We start from the raw sequence: 20628 nt of genomic DNA on the forward strand, positions 1-20628 counted from the left end.
AAATGTCTGCTTTTAGATACAGGGCCATAATTTTGCAAGCTGAACAGTACCGGATTGTTAAGCAGATAAAAGTTTCTGGTGGAGCCATTTGTGCAGTATCAAGCAAGAATAAAGGGAACATCTCCAGAAATTATATGGATGAAATAAAGCCCAGATGAGACTTGAAACCACAATCCCTAGCTTAGGAGGCCAGTGCCTTATCCATTAGGCCAGTGGGGCTTAGTAACATCTTTGTGTGAAACTGATTTTTTCATTAGTATAATCATTAATTGTTGCGATATAGGAAAGCCGTTTATTTGTGTTCTTTGCTTTACAAATCCCAGCATGAAATGTGATTGTACTAACCAGACCTAATAGTGTGGACCCTCATGTTACATTGCAGCAAAACAGATTGATGCAACTCTTTTACCAATAAAGAGGTAGTCTTTTGCATTCCATTTTGTTGACTAACTAAAGTAATGTTTACAGTGCATATGAACCAAAGCAGATGTGTGTACTGGTACCTTAAAAACAGTCATGTTTGTGATTTTTTTCTGCCTTCATATCAGGATGTTCAGGTAGCAGATGATAATCATTAACTGATGACATTAGAAAAAAAATTACATTTGCTCCATGTGAGGCTTGAACTCACAACCTCGGCATTGCTCAACAGATACTGTCTTATAAGTACCGCGCGCTAACCGATTGCGCCACAGGAGCACATGGTCAAAGTGTATTATTTTTAGTTGAGTGATTTTAGCATCGAGTTGACTAAGTATATTAACTTGGTTTATTAATTTTAAATTAGTTACTTTTTAAATCCACTAAACTACTGCACCCAATACTAAAGTACCTAATAAAAGTAATATTCTAATCATAAGTTAATCAATTATATTGTGCATTTGTGTTATTGCCCAGTTTTATGTATCCTTAGGTGTATATTGCAATGAATTCATGCCATTGCTGTAGAGTTCAATATTATCAAAATTGTAAAATAATTCCTGTTTATAAATAATTCCTGTTTATTTATCTTAAATAATATTTGCTATAAATATATGTAACTTCAATGTTGCATAGGGAAAATATACACTATAATACCAAAAAGTGCAGTATCTTTAAATAAAAATAAGTTAAATCTCACTTGTGCTCTATATTTAAAGGTAAACATTGTTTTTTTGGTCTGTAGCACCTAAATTGTCAGTAAAGTCAGTGTCCAAAGAAATATAAAAAGCAGAAAATTACCCTTTTGATGACATGGATGAAAGGACTTCAAGAAACCCATCAGCAATTGCCATAGACATTGTTATTTTGTAGCCACTCTGATATTAAATTGCAATTAAAACTTAATAGGTATGTTTTGGTATATATGGATTTCATGCAATACCATTAAGACAGTCACCTGCATTGAAAAAAAGCATAACTTCTAGAATGAGAATGAGCATCAAAGGAACATGCATCCTAGATGAGACTTGAAGCCACTGTCCCAGGTGATAGCAAACTTATCCGGAAACTAATCCACAATGTCATCAGGATAAATGTCTGCTTTTAGATACAGGGCCATAATTTTGCAAGCTGAACAGTACCGGATTGTTAAGCAGATAAAAGTTTCTGGTGGAGCCATTTGTGCAGTATCAAGCAAGAATAAAGGGAACATCTCCAGTAATTATATGGATGAAATAAAGCCCAGATGAGACTTGAAACCACAATCCCTAGCTTAGGAGGCCAGTGCCTTATCCATTAGGCCAGTGGGGCTTAGTAACATCTTTGTGTGAAACTGATTTTTTCATTAGTATAATCATTAATTGTTGCGATATAGGAAAGCTGTTTATTTGTGTTCTTTGCTTTACAAATCCCAGCATGAAATGTGATTGTACTAACCAGACCTAATAGTGTGGACCCTCATGTTACATTGCAGCAAAACAGATTGATGCAACTCTTTTACCAATAAAGAGGTAGTCTTTTGCATTCCATTTTGTTGACTAACTAAAGTAATGTTTACAGTGCATATGAACCAAAGCAGATGTGTGTACTGGTACCTTAAAAACAGTCATGTTTGTGATTTTTTTCTGCCTTCATATCAGGATGTTCAGGTAGCAGATGATAATCATTAACTGATGACATTAGAAAAAAAATTACATTTGCTCCAGGTGAGGCTTGAACTCACAACCTCGGCATTGCTCAACAGATACTGTCTTATAAGTACTGCGCGCTAACCGATTGCGCCACAGGAGCACATGGTCAAAGTGTATTATTTTTAGTTGAGTGATTTTAGCATCGAGTTGACTAAGTATATTAACTTGGTTTATTAATTTTAAATTAGTTACTTTTTAAATCCACTAAACTACTGCACCCAATACTAAAGTACCTAATAAAAGTAATATTGTAATCATAAGTTAATCAATTATATTGTGCATTTGTGTTATTGCCCAGTTTTATGTATCCTTAGGTGTATATTGCAATGAATTCATGCCATTGCTGTACAGTTCAATATTATCAAAATTGTAAAATAATTCCTGTTTATAAATAATTCCTGTTTATTTATCTTAAATAATATTTGCTATAAATATATGTAACTTCAATGTTGCATAGGGAAAATATACACTATAATACCAAAAAGTGCAGTATCTTTAAATAAAAATAAGTTAAATCTCACTTGTGCTCTATATTTAAAGGTAAACATTGTTTTTTTGGTCTGTAGCACCTAAATTGTCAGTAAAGTCAGTGTCCAAAGAAATATAAAAAGCAGAAAATTACCCTTTTGATGACATGGATGAAAGGACTTCAAGAAACCCATCAGCAATTGCCATAGACATTGTTATTTTGTAGCCACTCTGATATTAAATTGCAATTAAAACTTAATAGGTATGTTTTGGTATATATGGATTTCATGCAATACCATTAAGACAGTCACCTGCATTGAAAAAAAGCATAACTTCTAGAATGAGAATGAGCATCAAAGGAACATGCATCCTAGATGAGACTTGAAGCCACTGTCCCAGGTGATAGCAAACTTATCCGGAAACTAATCCACAATGTCATCAGGATAAATGTCTGCTTTTAGATACAGGGCCATAATTTTGCAAGCTGAACAGTACCGGATTGTTAAGCAGATAAAAGTTTCTGGTGGAGCCATTTGTGCAGTATCAAGCAAGAATAAAGGGAACATCTCCAGAAATTATATGGATGAAATAAAGCCCAGATGAGACTTGAAACCACAATCCCTAGCTTAGGAGGCCAGTGCCTTATCCATTAGGCCAGTGGGGCTTAGTAACATCTTTGTGTGAAACTGATTTTTTCATTAGTATAATCATTAATTGTTGCGATATAGGAAAGCCGTTTATTTGTGTTCTTTGCTTTACAAATCCCAGCATGAAATGTGATTGTACTAACCAGACCTAATAGTGTGGACCCTCATGTTACATTGCAGCAAAACAGATTGATGCAACTCTTTTACCAATAAAGAGGTAGTCTTTTGCATTCCATTTTGTTGACTAACTAAAGTAATGTTTACAGTGCATATGAACCAAAGCAGATGTGTGTACTGGTACCTTAAAAACAGTCATGTTTGTGATTTTTTTCTGCCTTCATATCAGGATGTTCAGTTAGCAGATGATAATCATTAACTGATGACATTAGAAAAAAAATTACATTTGCTCCAGGTGAGCAACCTCAGCATTGCTCAACAGATACTGTCTTATAAGTACCACGCGCTAACCGATTGCGCCACAGGAGCACATGGTCAAAGTGTATTATTTTTAGTTGAGTGATTTTAGCATCGAGTTGACTAAGTATATTAACTTGGTTTATTAATTTTAAATTAGTTACTTTTTAAATCCACTAAACTACTGCACCCAATACTAAAGTACCTAATAAAAGTAATATTCTAATCATAAGTTAATCAATTATATTGTGCATTTGTGTTATTGCCCAGTTTTATGTATCCTTAGGTGTATATTGCAATGAATTCATGCCATTGCTGTAGAGTTCAATATTATCAAAATTGTAATATAATTCCTGTTTATAAATAATTCCTGTTTATTTATCTTAAATAATATTTGCTATAAATATATGTAACTTCAATGTTGCATAGGGAAAATATACACTATAATACCAAAAAGTGCAGTATCTTTAAATAAAAATAAGTTAAATCTCACTTGTGCTCTATATTTAAAGGTAAACATTGTTTTTTTGGTCTGTAGCACCTAAATTGTCAGTAAAGTCAGTGTCCAAAGAAATATAAAAAGCAGAAAATTACCCTTTTGATGACATGGATGAAAGGACTTCAAGAAACCCATCAGCAATTGCCATAGACATTGTTATTTTGTAGCCACTCTGATATTAAATTGCAATTAAAACTTAATAGGTATGTTTTGGTATATATGGATTTCATGCAATACCATTAAGACAGTCACCTGCATTGAAAAAAAGCATAACTTCTAGAATGAGAATGAGCATCAAAGGAACATGCATCCAAGATGAGACTTGAAGCCACTGTCCCAGGTGATAGCAAACTTATCCGGAAACTAATCCACAATGTCATCAGGATAAATGTCTGCTTTTAGATACAGGGCCATAATTTTGCAAGCTGAACAGTACCGGATTGTTAAGCAGATAAAAGTTTCTGGTGGAGCCATTTGTGCAGTATCAAGCAAGAATAAAGGGAACATCTCCAGAAATTATATGGATGAAATAAAGCCCAGATGAGACTTGAAACCACAATCCCTAGCTTAGGAGGCCAGTGCCTTATCCATTAGGCCAGTGGGGCTTAGTAACATCTTTGTGTGAAACTGATTTTTTCATTAGTATAATCATTAATTGTTGCGATATAGGAAAGCCGTTTATTTGTGTTCTTTGCTTTACAAATCCCAGCATGAAATGTGATTGTACTAACCAGACCTAATAGTGTGGACCCTCATGTTACATTGCAGCAAAACAGATTGATGCAACTCTTTTACCAATAAAGAGGTAGTCTTTTGCATTCCATTTTGTTGACTAACTAAAGTAATGTTTACAGTGCATATGAACCAAAGCAGATGTGTGTACTGGTACCTTAAAAACAGTCATGTTTGTGATTTTTTTCTGCCTTCATATCAGGATGTTCAGGTAGCAGATGATAATCATTAACTGATGACATTAGAAAACAAATTACATTTGCTCCAGGTGAGGCTTGAACTCACAACCTCGGCATTGCTCAACAGATACTGTCTTATAAGTACCGCGCGCTAACCGATTGCGCCACAGGAGCACATGGTCAAAGTGTATTATTTTTAGTTGAGTGATTTTAGCATCGAGTTGACTAAGTATATTAACTTGGTTTATTAATTTTAAATTAGTTACTTTTTAAATCCACTAAACTACTGCACCCAATACTAAAGTACCTAATAAAAGTAATATTCTAATCATAAGTTAATCAATTATATTGTGCATTTGTGTTATTGCCCAGTTTTATGTATCCTTAGGTGTATATTGCAATGAATTCATGCCATTGCTGTAGAGTTCAATATTATCAAAATTGTAAAATAATTCCTGTTTATAAATAATTCCTGTTTATTTATCTTAAATAATATTTGCTATAAATATATGTAACTTCAATGTTGCATTGGGAAAATATACACTATAATACCAAAAAGTGCAGTATCTTTAAATAAAAATAAGCTAAATCTCACTTGTGCTCTATATTTAAAGGTAAACATTGTTTTTTTGGTCTGTAGCACCTAAATTGTCAGTAAAGTCAGTGTCCAAAGAAATATAAAAAGCAGAAAATTACCCTTTTGATGACATGGATGAAAGGACTTCAAGAAACCCATCAGCAATTGCCATAGACATTGTTATTTTGTAGCCACTCTGATATTAAATTGCAATTAAAACTTAATAGGTATGTTTTGGTATATATGGATTTCATGCAATACCATTAAGACAGTCACCTGCATTGAAAAAAAGCATAACTTCTAGAATGAGAATGAGCATCAAAGGAACATGCATCCTAGATGAGACTTGAAGCCACTGTCCCAGGTGATAGCAAACTTATCCGGAAACTAATCCACAATGTCATCAGGATAAATGTCTGCTTTTAGATACAGGGCCATAATTTTGCAAGCTGAACAGTACCGGATTGTTAAGCAGATAAAAGTTTCTGGTGGAGCCATTTGTGCAGTATCAAGCAAGAATAAAGGGAACATCTCCAGTAATTATATGGATGAAATAAAGCCCAGATGAGACTTGAAACCACAATCCCTAGCTTAGGAGGCCAGTGCCTTATCCATTAGGCCAGTGGGGCTTAGTAACATCTTTGTGTGAAACTGATTTTTTCATTAGTATAATCATTAATTGTTGCGATATAGGAAAGCTGTTTATTTGTGTTCTTTGCTTTACAAATCCCAGCATGAAATGTGATTGTACTAACCAGACCTAATAGTGTGGACCCTCATGTTACATTGCAGCAAAACAGATTGATGCAACTCTTTTACCAATAAAGAGGTAGTCTTTTGCATTCCATTTTGTTGACTAACTAAAGTAATGTTTACAGTGCATATGAACCAAAGCAGATGTGTGTACTGGTACCTTAAAAACAGTCATGTTTGTGATTTTTTTCTGCCTTCATATCAGGATGTTCAGGTAGCAGATGATAATCATTAACTGATGACATTAGAAAAAAAATTACATTTGCTCCAGGTGAGGCTTGAACTCACAACCTCGGCATTGCTCAACAGATACTGTCTTATAAGTACTGCGCGCTAACCGATTGCGCCACAGGAGCACATGGTCAAAGTGTATTATTTTTAGTTGAGTGATTTTAGCATCGAGTTGACTAAGTATATTAACTTGGTTTATTAATTTTAAATTAGTTACTTTTTAAATCCACTAAACTACTGCACCCAATACTAAAGTACCTAATAAAAGTAATATTCTAATCATAAGTTAATCAATTATATTGTGCATTTGTGTTATTGCCCAGTTTTATGTATCCTTAGGTGTATATTGCAATGAATTCATGCCATTGCTGTACAGTTCAATATTATCAAAATTGTAAAATAATTCCTGTTTATAAATAATTCCTGTTTATTTATCTTAAATAATATTTGCTATAAATATATGTAACTTCAATGTTGCATAGGGAAAATATACACTATAATACCAAAAAGTGCAGTATCTTTAAATAAAAATAAGTTAAATCTCACTTGTGCTCTATATTTAAAGGTAAACATTGTTTTTTTGGTCTGTAGCACCTAAATTGTCAGTAAAGTCAGTGTCCAAAGAAATATAAAAAGCAGAAAATTACCCTTTTGATGACATGGATGAAAGGACTTCAAGAAACCCATCAGCAATTGCCATAGACATTGTTATTTTGTAGCCACTCTGATATTAAATTGCAATTAAAACTTAATAGGTATGTTTTGGTATATATGGATTTCATGCAATACCATTAAGACAGTCACCTGCATTGAAAAAAAGCATAACTTCTAGAATGAGAATGAGCATCAAAGGAACATGCATCCTAGATGAGACTTGAAGCCACTGTCCCAGGTGATAGCAAACTTATCCGGAAACTAATCCACAATGTCATCAGGATAAATGTCTGCTTTTAGATACAGGGCCATAATTTTGCAAGCTGAACAGTACCGGATTGTTAAGCAGATAAAAGTTTCTGGTGGAGCCATTTGTGCAGTATCAAGCAAGAATAAAGGGAACATCTCCAGAAATTATATGGATGAAATAAAGCCCAGATGAGACTTGAAACCACAATCCCTAGCTTAGGAGGCCAGTGCCTTATCCATTAGGCCAGTGGGGCTTAGTAACATCTTTGTGTGAAACTGATTTTTTCATTAGTATAATCATTAATTGTTGCGATATAGGAAAGCCGTTTATTTGGGTTCTTTGCTTTACAAATCCCAGCATGAAATGTGATTGTACTAACCAGACCTAATAGTGTGGACCCTCATGTTACATTGCAGCAAAACAGATTGATGCAACTCTTTTACCAATAAAGAGGTAGTCTTTTGCATTCCATTTTGTTGACTAACTAAAGTAATGTTTACAGTGCATATGAACCAAAGCAGATGTGTGTACTGGTACCTTAAAAACAGTCATGTTTGTGATTTTTTTCTGCCTTCATATCAGGATGTTCAGTTAGCAGATGATAATCATTAACTGATGACATTAGAAAAAAAATTACATTTGCTCCAGGTGAGCAACCTCAGCATTGCTCAACAGATACTGTCTTATAAGTACCACGCGCTAACCGATTGCGCCACAGGAGCACATGGTCAAAGTGTATTATTTTTAGTTGAGTGATTTTAGCATCGAGTTGACTAAGTATATTAACTTGGTTTATTAATTTTAAATTAGTTACTTTTTAAATCCACTAAACTACTGCACCCAATACTAAAGTACCTAATAAAAGTAATATTCTAATCATAAGTTAATCAATTATATTGTGCATTTGTGTTATTGCCCAGTATTATGTATCCTTAGGTGTATATTGCAATGAATTCATGCCATTGCTGTACAGTTCAATATTATCAAAATTGTAAAATAATTCCTGTTTATAAATAATTTCTGTTTATTTATCTTAAATAATATTTGCTATAAATATATGTAACTTCAATGTTGCATAGGGAAAATATACACTATAATACCAAAAAGTGCAGTATCTTTAAATAAAAATAAGTTAAATCTCACTTGTGCTCTATATTTAAAGGTAAACATTGTTTTTTTGGTCTGTAGCACCTAAATTGTCAGTAAAGTCAGTGTCCAAAGAAATATAAAAAGCAGAAAATTACCCTTTTGATGACATGGATGAAAGGACTTCAAGAAACCCATCAGCAATTGCCATAGACATTGTTATTTTGTAGCCACTCTGATATTAAATTGCAATTAAAACTTAATAGGTATGTTTTGGTATATATGGATTTCATGCAATACCATTAAGACAGTCACCTGCATTGAAAAAAAGCATAACTTCTAGAATGAGAATGAGCATCAAAGGAACATGCATCCTAGATGAGACTTGAAGCCACTGTCCAAGGTGATAGCAAACTTATCCGGAAACTAATCCACAATGTCATCAGGATAAATGTCTGCTTTTAGATACAGGGCCATAATTTTGCAAGCTGAACAGTACCGGATTGTTAAGCAGATAAAAGTTTCTGGTGGAGCCATTTGTGCAGTATCAAGCAAGAATAAAGGGAACATCTCCAGTAATTATATGGATGAAATAAAGCCCAGATGAGACTTGAAACCACAATCCCTAGCTTAGGAGGCCAGTGCCTTATCCATTAGGCCAGTGGGGCTTAGTAACATCTTTGTGTGAAACTGATTTTTTCATTAGTATAATCATTAATTGTTGCGATATAGGAAAGCTGTTTATTTGTGTTCTTTGCTTTACAAATCCCAGCATGAAATGTGATTGTACTAACCAGACCTAATAGTGTGGACCCTCATGTTACATTGCAGCAAAACAGATTGATGCAACTCTTTTACCAATAAAGAGGTAGTCTTTTGCATTCCATTTTGTTGACTAACTAAAGTAATGTTTACAGTGCATATGAACCAAAGCAGATGTGTGTACTGGTACCTTAAAAACAGTCATGTTTGTGATTTTTTTCTGCCTTCATATCAGGATGTTCAGGTAGCAGATGATAATCATTAACTGATGACATTAGAAAAAAAATTACATTTGCTCCAGGTGAGGCTTGAACTCACAACCTCGGCATTGCTCAACAGATACTGTCTTATAAGTACCGCGCGCTAACCGATTGCGCCACAGGAGCACATGGTCAAAGTGTATTATTTTTAGTTGAGTGATTTTAGCATCGAGTTGACTAAGTATATTAACTTGGTTTATTAATTTTAAATTAGTTACTTTTTAAATCCACTAAACTACTGCACCCAATACTAAAGTACCTAATAAAAGTAATATTCTAATCATAAGTTAATCAATTATATTGTGCATTTGTGTTATTGCCCAGTTTTATGTATCCTTAGGTGTATATTGCAATGAATTCATGCCATTGCTGTAGAGTTCAATATTATCAAAATTGTAAAATAATTCCTGTTTATAAATAATTCCTGTTTATTTATCTTAAATAATATTTGCTATAAATATATGTAACTTCAATGTTGCATAGGGAAAATATACACTATAATACCAAAAAGTGCAGTATCTTTAAATAAAAATAAGTTAAATCTCACTTGTGCTCTATATTTAAAGGTAAACATTGTTTTTTTGGTCTGTAGCACCTAAATTGTCAGTAAAGTCAGTGTCCAAAGAAATATAAAAAGCAGAAAATTACCCTTTTGATGACATGGATGAAAGGACTTCAAGAAACCCATCAGCAATTGCCATAGACATTGTTATTTTGTAGCCACTCTGATATTAAATTGCAATTAAAACTTAATAGGTATGTTTTGGTATATATGGATTTCATGCAATACCATTAAGACAGTCACCTGCATTGAAAAAAAGCATAACTTCTAGAATGAGAATGAGCATCAAAGGAACATGCATCCTAGATGAGACTTGAAGCCACTGTCCCAGGTGATAGCAAACTTATCCGGAAACTAATCCACAATGTCATCAGGATAAATGTCTGCTTTTAGATACAGGGCCATAATTTTGCAAGCTGAACAGTACCGGATTGTTAAGCAGATAAAAGTTTCTGGTGGAGCCATTTGTGCAGTATCAAGCAAGAATAAAGGGAACATCTCCAGTAATTATATGGATGAAATAAAGCCCAGATGAGACTTGAAACCACAATCCCTAGCTTAGGAGGCCAGTGCCTTATCCATTAGGCCAGTGGGGCTTAGTAACATCTTTGTGTGAAACTGATTTTTTCATTAGTATAATCATTAATTGTTGCGATATAGGAAAGCTGTTTATTTGTGTTCTTTGCTTTACAAATCCCAGCATGAAATGTGATTGTACTAACCAGACCTAATAGTGTGGACCCTCATGTTACATTGCAGCAAAACAGATTGATGCAACTCTTTTACCAATAAAGAGGTAGTCTTTTGCATTCCATTTTGTTGACTAACTAAAGTAATGTTTACAGTGCATATGAACCAAAGCAGATGTGTGTACTGGTACCTTAAAAACAGTCATGTTTGTGATTTTTTTCTGCCTTCATATCAGGATGTTCAGGTAGCAGATGATAATCATTAACTGATGACATTAGAAAAAAAATTACATTTGCTCCAGGTGAGGCTTGAACTCACAACCTCGGCATTGCTCAACAGATACTGTCTTATAAGTACTGCGCGCTAACCGATTGCGCCACAGGAGCACATGGTCAAAGTGTATTATTTTTAGTTGAGTGATTTTAGCATCGAGTTGACTAAGTATATTAACTTGGTTTATTAATTTTAAATTAGTTACTTTTTAAATCCACTAAACTACTGCACCCAATACTAAAGTACCTAATAAAAGTAATATTCTAATCATAAGTTAATCAATTATATTGTGCATTTGTGTTATTGCCCAGTATTATGTATCCTTAGGTGTATATTGCAATGAATTCATGCCATTGCTGTACAGTTCAATATTATCAAAATTGTAAAATAATTCCTGTTTATAAATAATTTCTGTTTATTTATCTTAAATAATATTTGCTATAAATATATGTAACTTCAATGTTGCATAGGGAAAATATACACTATAATACCAAAAAGTGCAGTATCTTTAAATAAAAATAAGTTAAATCTCACTTGTGCTCTATATTTAAAGGTAAACATTGTTTTTTTGGTCTGTAGCACCTAAATTGTCAGTAAAGTCAGTGTCCAAAGAAATATAAAAAGCAGAAAATTACCCTTTTGATGACATGGATGAAAGGACTTCAAGAAACCCATCAGCAATTGCCATAGACATTGTTATTTTGTAGCCACTCTGATATTAAATTGCAATTAAAACTTAATAGGTATGTTTTGGTATATATGGATTTCATGCAATACCATTAAGACAGTCACCTGCATTGAAAAAAAGCATAACTTCTAGAATGAGAATGAGCATCAAAGGAACATGCATCCTAGATGAGACTTGAAGCCACTGTCCAAGGTGATAGCAAACTTATCCGGAAACTAATCCACAATGTCATCAGGATAAATGTCTGCTTTTAGATACAGGGCCATAATTTTGCAAGCTGAACAGTACCGGATTGTTAAGCAGATAAAAGTTTCTGGTGGAGCCATTTGTGCAGTATCAAGCAAGAATAAAGGGAACATCTCCAGTAATTATATGGATGAAATAAAGCCCAGATGAGACTTGAAACCACAATCCCTAGCTTAGGAGGCCAGTGCCTTATCCATTAGGCCAGTGGGGCTTAGTAACATCTTTGTGTGAAACTGATTTTTTCATTAGTATAATCATTAATTGTTGCGATATAGGAAAGCTGTTTATTTGTGTTCTTTGCTTTACAAATCCCAGCATGAAATGTGATTGTACTAACCAGACCTAATAGTGTGGACCCTCATGTTACATTGCAGCAAAACAGATTGATGCAACTCTTTTACCAATAAAGAGGTAGTCTTTTGCATTCCATTTTGTTGACTAACTAAAGTAATGTTTACAGTGCATATGAACCAAAGCAGATGTGTGTACTGGTACCTTAAAAACAGTCATGTTTGTGATTTTTTTCTGCCTTCATATCAGGATGTTCAGGTAGCAGATGATAATCATTAACTGATGACATTAGAAAAAAAATTACATTTGCTCCAGGTGAGGCTTGAACTCACAACCTCGGCATTGCTCAACAGATACTGTCTTATAAGTACCGCGCGCTAACCGATTGCGCCACAGGAGCACATGGTCAAAGTGTATTATTTTTAGTTGAGTGATTTTAGCATCGAGTTGACTAAGTATATTAACTTGGTTTATTAATTTTAAATTAGTTACTTTTTAAATCCACTAAACTACTGCACCCAATACTAAAGTACCTAATAAAAGTAATATTCTAATCATAAGTTAATCAATTATATTGTGCATTTGTGTTATTGCCCAGTTTTATGTATCCTTAGGTGTATATTGCAATGAATTCATGCCATTGCTGTAGAGTTCAATATTATCAAAATTGTAAAATAATTCCTGTTTATAAATAATTCCTGTTTATTTATCTTAAATAATATTTGCTATAAATATATGTAACTTCAATGTTGCATAGGGAAAATATACACTATAATACCAAAAAGTGCAGTATCTTTAAATAAAAATAAGTTAAATCTCACTTGTGCTCTATATTTAAAGGTAAACATTGTTTTTTTGGTCTGTAGCACCTAAATTGTCAGTAAAGTCAGTGTCCAAAGAAATATAAAAAGCAGAAAATTACCCTTTTGATGACATGGATGAAAGGACTTCAAGAAACCCATCAGCAATTGCCATAGACATTGTTATTTTGTAGCCACTCTGATATTAAATTGCAATTAAAACTTAATAGGTATGTTTTGGTATATATGGATTTCATGCAATACCATTAAGACAGTCACCTGCATTGAAAAAAAGCATAACTTCTAGAATGAGAATGAGCATCAAAGGAACATGCATCCTAGATGAGACTTGAAGCCACTGTCCCAGGTGATAGCAAACTTATCCGGAAACTAATCCACAATGTCATCAGGATAAATGTCTGCTTTTAGATACAGGGCCATAATTTTGCAAGCTGAACAGTACCGGATTGTTAAGCAGATAAAAGTTTCTGGTGGAGCCATTTGTGCAGTATCAAGCAAGAATAAAGGGAACATCTCCAGAAATTATATGGATGAAATAAAGCCCAGATGAGACTTGAAACCACAATCCCTAGCTTAGGAGGCCAGTGCCTTATCCATTAGGCCAGTGGGGCTTAGTAACATCTTTGTGTGAAACTGATTTTTTCATTAGTATAATCATTAATTGTTGCGATATAGGAAAGCCGTTTATTTGTGTTCTTTGCTTTACAAATCCCAGCATGAAATGTGATTGTACTAACCAGACCTAATAGTGTGGACCCTCATGTTACATTGCAGCAAAACAGATTGATGCAACTCTTTTACCAATAAAGAGGTAGTCTTTTGCATTCCATTTTGTTGACTAACTAAAGTAATGTTTACAGTGCATATGAACCAAAGCAGATGTGTGTACTGGTACCTTAAAAACAGTCATGTTTGTGATTTTTTTCTGCCTTCATATCAGGATGTTCAGGTAGCAGATGATAATCATTAACTGATGACATTAGAAAACAAATTACATTTGCTCCAGGTGAGGCTTGAACTCACAACCTCGGCATTGCTCAACAGATACTGTCTTATAAGTACCGCGCGCTAACCGATTGCGCCACAGGAGCACATGGTCAAAGTGTATTATTTTTAGTTGAGTGATTTTAGCATCGAGTTGACTAAGTATATTAACTTGGTTTATTAATTTTAAATTAGTTACTTTTTAAATCCACTAAACTACTGCACCCAATACTAAAGTACCTAATAAAAGTAATATTCTAATCATAAGTTAATCAATTATATTGTGCATTTGTGTTATTGCCCAGTTTTATGTATCCTTAGGTGTATATTGCAATGAATTCATGCCATTGCTGTAGAGTTCAATATTATCAAAATTGTAAAATAATTCCTGTTTATAAATAATTCCTGTTTATTTATCTTAAATAATATTTGCTATAAATATATGTAACTTCAATGTTGCATAGGGAAAATATACACTATAATACCAAAAAGTGCAGTATCTTTAAATAAAAATAAGTTAAATCTCACTTGTGCTCTATATTTAAAGGTAAACATTGTTTTTTTGGTCTGTAGCACCTAAATTGTCAGTAAAGTCAGTGTCCAAAGAAATATAAAAAGCAGAAAATTACCCTTTTGATGACATGGATGAAAGGACTTCAAGAAACCCATCAGCAATTGCCATAGACATTGTTATTTTGTAGCCACTCTGATATTAAATTGCAATTAAAACTTAATAGGTATGTTTTGGTATATATGGATTTCATGCAATACCATTAAGACAGTCACCTGCATTGAAAAAAAGCATAACTTCTAGAATGAGAATGAGCATCAAAGGAACATGCATCCTAGATGAGACTTGAAGCCACTGTCCCAGGTGATAGCAAACTTATCCGGAAACTAATCCACAATGTCATCAGGATAAATGTCTGCTTTTAGATACAGGGCCATAATTTTGCAAGCTGAACAGTACCGGATTGTTAAGCAGATAAAAGTTTCTGGTGGAGCCATTTGTGCAGTATCAAGCAAGAATAAAGGGAACATCTCCAGAAATTATATGGATGAAATAAAGCCCAGATGAGACTTGAAACCACAATCCCTAGCTTAGGAGGCCAGTGCCTTATCCATTAGGCCAGTGGGGCTTAGTAACATCTTTGTGTGAAACTGATTTTTTCATTAGTATAATCATTAATTGTTGCGATATAGGAAAGCCGTTTATTTGTGTTCTTTGCTTTACAAATCCCAGCATGAAATGTGATTGTACTAACCAGACCTAATAGTGTGGACCCTCATGTTACATTGCAGCAAAACAGATTGATGCAACTCTTTTACCAATAAAGAGGTAGTCTTTTGCATTCCATTTTGTTGACTAACTAAAGTAATGTTTACAGTGCATATGAACCAAAGCAGATGTGTGTACTGGTACCTTAAAAACAGTCATGTTTGTGATTTTTTTCTGCCTTCATATCAGGATGTTCAGGTAGCAGATGATAATCATTAACTGATGACATTAGAAAACAAATTACATTTGCTCCAGGTGAGGCTTGAACTCACAACCTCGGCATTGCTCAACAGATACTGTCTTATAAGTACCGCGCGCTAACCGATTGCGCCACAGGAGCACATGGTCAAAGTGTATTATTTTTAGTTGAGTGATTTTAGCATCGAGTTGACTAAGTATATTAACTTGGTTTATTAATTTTAAATTAGTTACTTTTTAAATCCACTAAACTACTGCACCCAATACTAAAGTACCTAATAAAAGTAATATTCTAATCATAAGTTAATCAATTATATTGTGCATTTGTGTTATTGCCCAGTTTTATGTATCCTTAGGTGTATATTGCAATGAATTCATGCCATTGCTGTAGAGTTCAATATTATCAAAATTGTAAAATAATTCCTGTTTATAAATAATTCCTGTTTATTTATCTTAAATAATATTTGCTATAAATATATGTAACTTCAATGTTGCATAGGGAAAATATACACTATAATACCAAAAAGTGCAGTATCTTTAAATAAAAATAAGTTAAATCTCACTTGTGCTCTATATTTAAAGGTAAACATTGTTTTTTTGGTCTGTAGCACCTAAATTGTCAGTAAAGTCAGTGTCCAAAGAAATATAAAAAGCAGAAAATTACCCTTTTGATGACATGGATGAAAGGACTTCAAGAAACCCATCAGCAATTGCCATAGACATTGTTATTTTGTAGCCACTCTGATATTAAATTGCAATTAAAACTTAATAGGTATGTTTTGGTATATATGGATTTCATGCAATACCATTAAGACAGTCACCTGCATTGAAAAAAAGCATAACTTCTAGAATGAGAATGAGCATCAAAGGAACATGCATCCTAGATGAGACTTGAAGCCACTGTCCCAGGTGATAGCAAACTTATCCGGAAACTAATCCACAATGTCATCAGGATAAATGTCTGCTTTTAGATACAGGGCCATAATTTTGCAAGCTGAACAGTACCGGATTGTTAAGCAGATAAAAGTTTCTGGTGGAGCCATTTGTGCAGTATCAAGCAAGAATAAAGGGAACATCTCCAGTAATTATATGGATGAAATAAAGCCCAGATGAGACTTGAAACCACAATCCCTAGCTTAGGAGGCCAGTGCCTTATCCATTAGGCCAGTGGGGCTTAGTAACATCTTTGTGTGAAACTGATTTTTTCATTAGTATAATCATTAATTGTTGCGATATAGGAAAGCTGTTTATTTGTGTTCTTTGCTTTACAAATCCCAGCATGAAATGTGATTGTACTAACCAGACCTAATAGTGTGGACCCTCATGTTACATTGCAGCAAAACAGATTGATGCAACTCTTTTACCAATAAAGAGGTAGTCTTTTGCATTCCATTTTGTTGACTAACTAAAGTAATGTTTACAGTGCATATGAACCAAAGCAGATGTGTGTACTGGTACCTTAAAAACAGTCATGTTTGTGATTTTTTTCTGCCTTCATATCAGGATGTTCAGGTAGCAGATGATAATCATTAACTGATGACATTAGAAAAAAAATTACATTTGCTCCAGGTGAGGCTTGAACTCACAACCTCGGCATTGCTCAACAGATACTGTCTTATAAGTACTGCGCGCTAACCGATTGCGCCACAGGAGCACATGGTCAAAGTGTATTATTTTTAGTTGAGTGATTTTAGCATCGAGTTGACTAAGTATATTAACTTGGTTTATTAATTTTAAATTAGTTACTTTTTAAATCCACTAAACTACTGCACCCAATACTAAAGTACCTAATAAAAGTAATATTCTAATCATAAGTTAATCAATTATATTGTGCATTTGTGTTATTGCCCAGTTTTATGTATCCTTAGGTGTATATTGCAATGAATTCATGCCATTGCTGTACAGTTCAATATTATCAAAATTGTAAAATAATTCCTGTTTATAAATAATTCCTGTTTATTTATCTTAAATAATATTTGCTATAAATATATGTAACTTCAATGTTGCATAGGGAAAATATACACTATAATACCAAAAAGTGCAGTATCTTTAAATAAAAATAAGTTAAATCTCACTTGTGCTCTATATTTAAAGGTAAACATTGTTTTTTTGGTCTGTAGCACCTAAATTGTCAGTAAAGTCAGTGTCCAAAGAAATATAAAAAGCAGAAAATTACCCTTTTGATGACATGGATGAAAGGACTTCAAGAAACCCATAAGCAATTGCCATAGACATTGTTATTTTGTAGCCACTCTGATATTAAATTGCAATTAAAACTTAATAGGTATGTTTTGGTATATATGGATTTCATGCAATACCATTAAGACAGTCACCTGCATTGAAAAAAAGCATAACTTCTAGAATGAGAATGAGCATCAAAGGAACATGCATCCTAGATGAGACTTGAAGCCACTGTCCCAGGTGATAGCAAACTTATCCGGAAACTAATTCACAATGTCATCAGGATAAATGTCTGCTTTTAGATACAGGGCCATAATTTTGCAAGCTGAACAGTACCGGATTGTTAAGCAGATAAAAGTTTCTGGTGGAGCCATTTGTGCAGTATCAAGCAAGAATAAAGGGAACATCTCCAGTAATTATATGGATGAAATAAAGCCCAGATGAGACTTGAAACCACAATCCCTAGCTTAGGAGGCCAGTGCCTTATCCATTAGGCCAGTGGGGCTTAGTAACATCTTTGTGTGAAACTGATTTTTTCATTAGTATAATCATTAATTGTTGCGATATAGGAAAGCCGTTTATTTGTGTTCTTTGCTTTACAAATCCCAGCATGAAATGTGATTGTACTAACCAGACCTAATAGTGTGGACCCTCATGTTACATTGCAGCAAAACAGATTGATGCAACTCTTTTACCAATAAAGAGGTAGTCTTTTGCATTCCATTTTGTTGACTAACTAAAGTAATGTTTACAGTGCATATGAACCAAAGCAGATGTGTGTACTGGTACCTTAAAAACAGTCATGTTTGTGATTTTTTTCTGCCTTCATATCAGGATGTTCAGGTAGCAGATGATAATCATTAACTGATGACATTAGAAAAAAAATTACATTTGCTCCAGGTGTGGCTTGAACTCACAACCTCGGCATTGCTCAACAGATACTGTCTTATAAGTACTGCGCGCTGACCGATTGCACCACATGAGCACATGGTCAAAGTGTATTATTTTTAGTTGAGTGATTTTAGCATCGAGTTGACTAAGTATATTAACTTGGTTTATTAATTTTAAATTAGTTACTTTTTAAATCCACTAAACTACTGCACCCAATACTAAAGTACCTAATAAAAGTAATATTCTAATCATAAGTTAATCAATTATATTGTGCATTTGTGTTATTGCCCAGTTTTATGTATCCTTAGGTGTATATTGCAATGAATTCATGCCATTGCTGTACAGTTCAATATTATCAAAATTGTAAAATAATTCCTGTTTATAAATAATTTCTGTTTATTTATCTTAAATAATATTTGCTAAAAATATATGTAACTTCAATGTTGCATAGGGAAAATATACACTATATTACCAAAAAGTGCAGTATCTTTAAATAAAAATAAGTTACATCTCACTTGTGCTCTATATTTAAAGGTATACATTGTTTTTTTGGTCTGTAGCACCTAAATTGTCAGTAAAGTCAGTGTCCAAAGAAATATAAAAAGCAGAAAATTACCCTTTTGATGACATGGATGAAAGGACTTCAAGAAACCCATCAGCAATTGCCATAGACATTGTTATTTTGTAGCCACTCTGATATTAAATTGCAATTAAAACTTAATAGGTATGTTTTGGTATATATGGATTTCATGCAATACCATTAAGACAGTCACCTGCATTGAAAAAAAGCATAACTTCTAGAATGAGAATGAGCATCAAAGGAACATGCATCCTAGATGAGACTTGAAGCCACTGTCCCAGGTGATAGCAAACTTATCCGGAAACTAATCCACAATGTCATCAGGATAAATGTCTGCTTTTAGATACAGGGCCATCATTTTGCAAGCTGAACAGTACCGGATTGTTAAGCAGATAAAAGTTTCTGGTGGAGCCATTTGTGCAGTATCAAGCAAGAATAAAGGGAACATCTCCAGTAATTATATGGATGAAATAAAGCCCAGATGAGACTTGAAACCACAATCCCTAGCTTAGGAGGCCAGTGCCTTATCCATTAGGCCAGTGGGGCTTAGTAACATCTTTGTGTGAAACTGATTTTTTCTTTAGTATAATCATTAATTGTTGCGATATAGGAAAGCCGTTTATTTGTGTTCTTTGCTTTACAAATCCCAGCATGAAATGTGATTGTACTAACCAGACCTAATAGTGTGGACCCTCATGTTACATTGCAGCAAAACAGATTGATGCAACTCTTTTACCAATAAAGAGGTAGTCTTTTGCATTCCATTTTGTTGACTAACTAAAGTAATGTTTACAGTGCATATGAACCAAAGCAGATGTGTGTACTGGTACCTTAAAAACAGTCATGTTTGTGATTTTTTTCTGCCTTCATATCAGGATGTTCAGGTAGCAGATGATAATCATTAACTGATGACATTAGAAAAAAAATTACATTTGCTCCAGGTGAGGCTTGAACTCACAACCTCGGCATTGCTCAACAGATACTGTCTTATAAGTACCGCGCGCTAACCGATTGCGCCACAGGAGCACATGGTCAAAGTGTATTATTTTTAGTTGAGTGATTTTAGCATCGAGTTGACTAAGTATATTAACTTGGTTTATTAATTTTAAATTAGTTACTTTTTAAATCCACTAAACTACTGCACCCAATACTAAAGTACCTAATAAAAGTAATATTCTAATCATAAGTTAATCAATTATATTGTGCATTTGTGTTATTGCCCAGTTTTATGTATCCTTAGGTGTATATTGCAATGAATTCATGCCATTGCTGTACAGTTCAATATTATCAAAATTGTAAAATAATTCCTGTTTATAAATAA

At 33.7% G+C, this 20628-nt stretch overlaps 11 non-coding genes across 11 annotated transcripts; all 11 read right to left on the bottom strand.

Annotated features, from left to right (window-relative positions):
- Window positions 1–606: 606 nt before the first annotated feature.
- Window positions 607–699, bottom strand: TRNAI-UAU (transfer RNA isoleucine (anticodon UAU)). Its single transcript is given in 2 exon segments — window positions 607–642; window positions 662–699. It is a non-coding gene; the product is annotated as a tRNA-Ile (tRNA).
- A 1419-nt stretch (window positions 700–2118) lies between these two features.
- On the bottom strand, window positions 2119–2211 carry TRNAI-UAU (transfer RNA isoleucine (anticodon UAU)). Its single transcript is given in 2 exon segments — window positions 2119–2154; window positions 2174–2211. It is a non-coding gene; the product is annotated as a tRNA-Ile (tRNA).
- Window positions 2212–5131: 2920 nt separating this feature from the next.
- On the bottom strand, window positions 5132–5224 carry TRNAI-UAU (transfer RNA isoleucine (anticodon UAU)). The gene is given in 2 exon segments: window positions 5132–5167; window positions 5187–5224. It is a non-coding gene; the product is annotated as a tRNA-Ile (tRNA).
- A 1419-nt stretch (window positions 5225–6643) lies between these two features.
- TRNAI-UAU (transfer RNA isoleucine (anticodon UAU)) lies at window positions 6644–6736 on the bottom strand. Its single transcript is given in 2 exon segments — window positions 6644–6679; window positions 6699–6736. It is a non-coding gene; the product is annotated as a tRNA-Ile (tRNA).
- A 2920-nt stretch (window positions 6737–9656) lies between these two features.
- On the bottom strand, window positions 9657–9749 carry TRNAI-UAU (transfer RNA isoleucine (anticodon UAU)). The gene is given in 2 exon segments: window positions 9657–9692; window positions 9712–9749. It is a non-coding gene; the product is annotated as a tRNA-Ile (tRNA).
- Window positions 9750–11168: 1419 nt separating this feature from the next.
- TRNAI-UAU (transfer RNA isoleucine (anticodon UAU)) lies at window positions 11169–11261 on the bottom strand. Its single transcript is given in 2 exon segments — window positions 11169–11204; window positions 11224–11261. It is a non-coding gene; the product is annotated as a tRNA-Ile (tRNA).
- Window positions 11262–12680: 1419 nt separating this feature from the next.
- Window positions 12681–12773, bottom strand: TRNAI-UAU (transfer RNA isoleucine (anticodon UAU)). Its single transcript is given in 2 exon segments — window positions 12681–12716; window positions 12736–12773. It is a non-coding gene; the product is annotated as a tRNA-Ile (tRNA).
- Window positions 12774–14192: 1419 nt separating this feature from the next.
- Window positions 14193–14285, bottom strand: TRNAI-UAU (transfer RNA isoleucine (anticodon UAU)). The gene is given in 2 exon segments: window positions 14193–14228; window positions 14248–14285. It is a non-coding gene; the product is annotated as a tRNA-Ile (tRNA).
- Window positions 14286–15704: 1419 nt separating this feature from the next.
- On the bottom strand, window positions 15705–15797 carry TRNAI-UAU (transfer RNA isoleucine (anticodon UAU)). Its single transcript is given in 2 exon segments — window positions 15705–15740; window positions 15760–15797. It is a non-coding gene; the product is annotated as a tRNA-Ile (tRNA).
- Window positions 15798–17216: 1419 nt separating this feature from the next.
- TRNAI-UAU (transfer RNA isoleucine (anticodon UAU)) lies at window positions 17217–17309 on the bottom strand. Its single transcript is given in 2 exon segments — window positions 17217–17252; window positions 17272–17309. It is a non-coding gene; the product is annotated as a tRNA-Ile (tRNA).
- A 2931-nt stretch (window positions 17310–20240) lies between these two features.
- TRNAI-UAU (transfer RNA isoleucine (anticodon UAU)) lies at window positions 20241–20333 on the bottom strand. Its single transcript is given in 2 exon segments — window positions 20241–20276; window positions 20296–20333. It is a non-coding gene; the product is annotated as a tRNA-Ile (tRNA).
- Between the last annotated feature and the right edge of the window lie 295 nt (window positions 20334–20628).

This window comes from Taudactylus pleione, unplaced genomic scaffold (assembly GCF_031769625.1).
Source record: "Taudactylus pleione unplaced genomic scaffold, aTauple2 ptg000473l, whole genome shotgun sequence".
Classification (NCBI taxonomy): domain Eukaryota; kingdom Metazoa; phylum Chordata; class Amphibia; order Anura; family Myobatrachidae; genus Taudactylus; species Taudactylus pleione.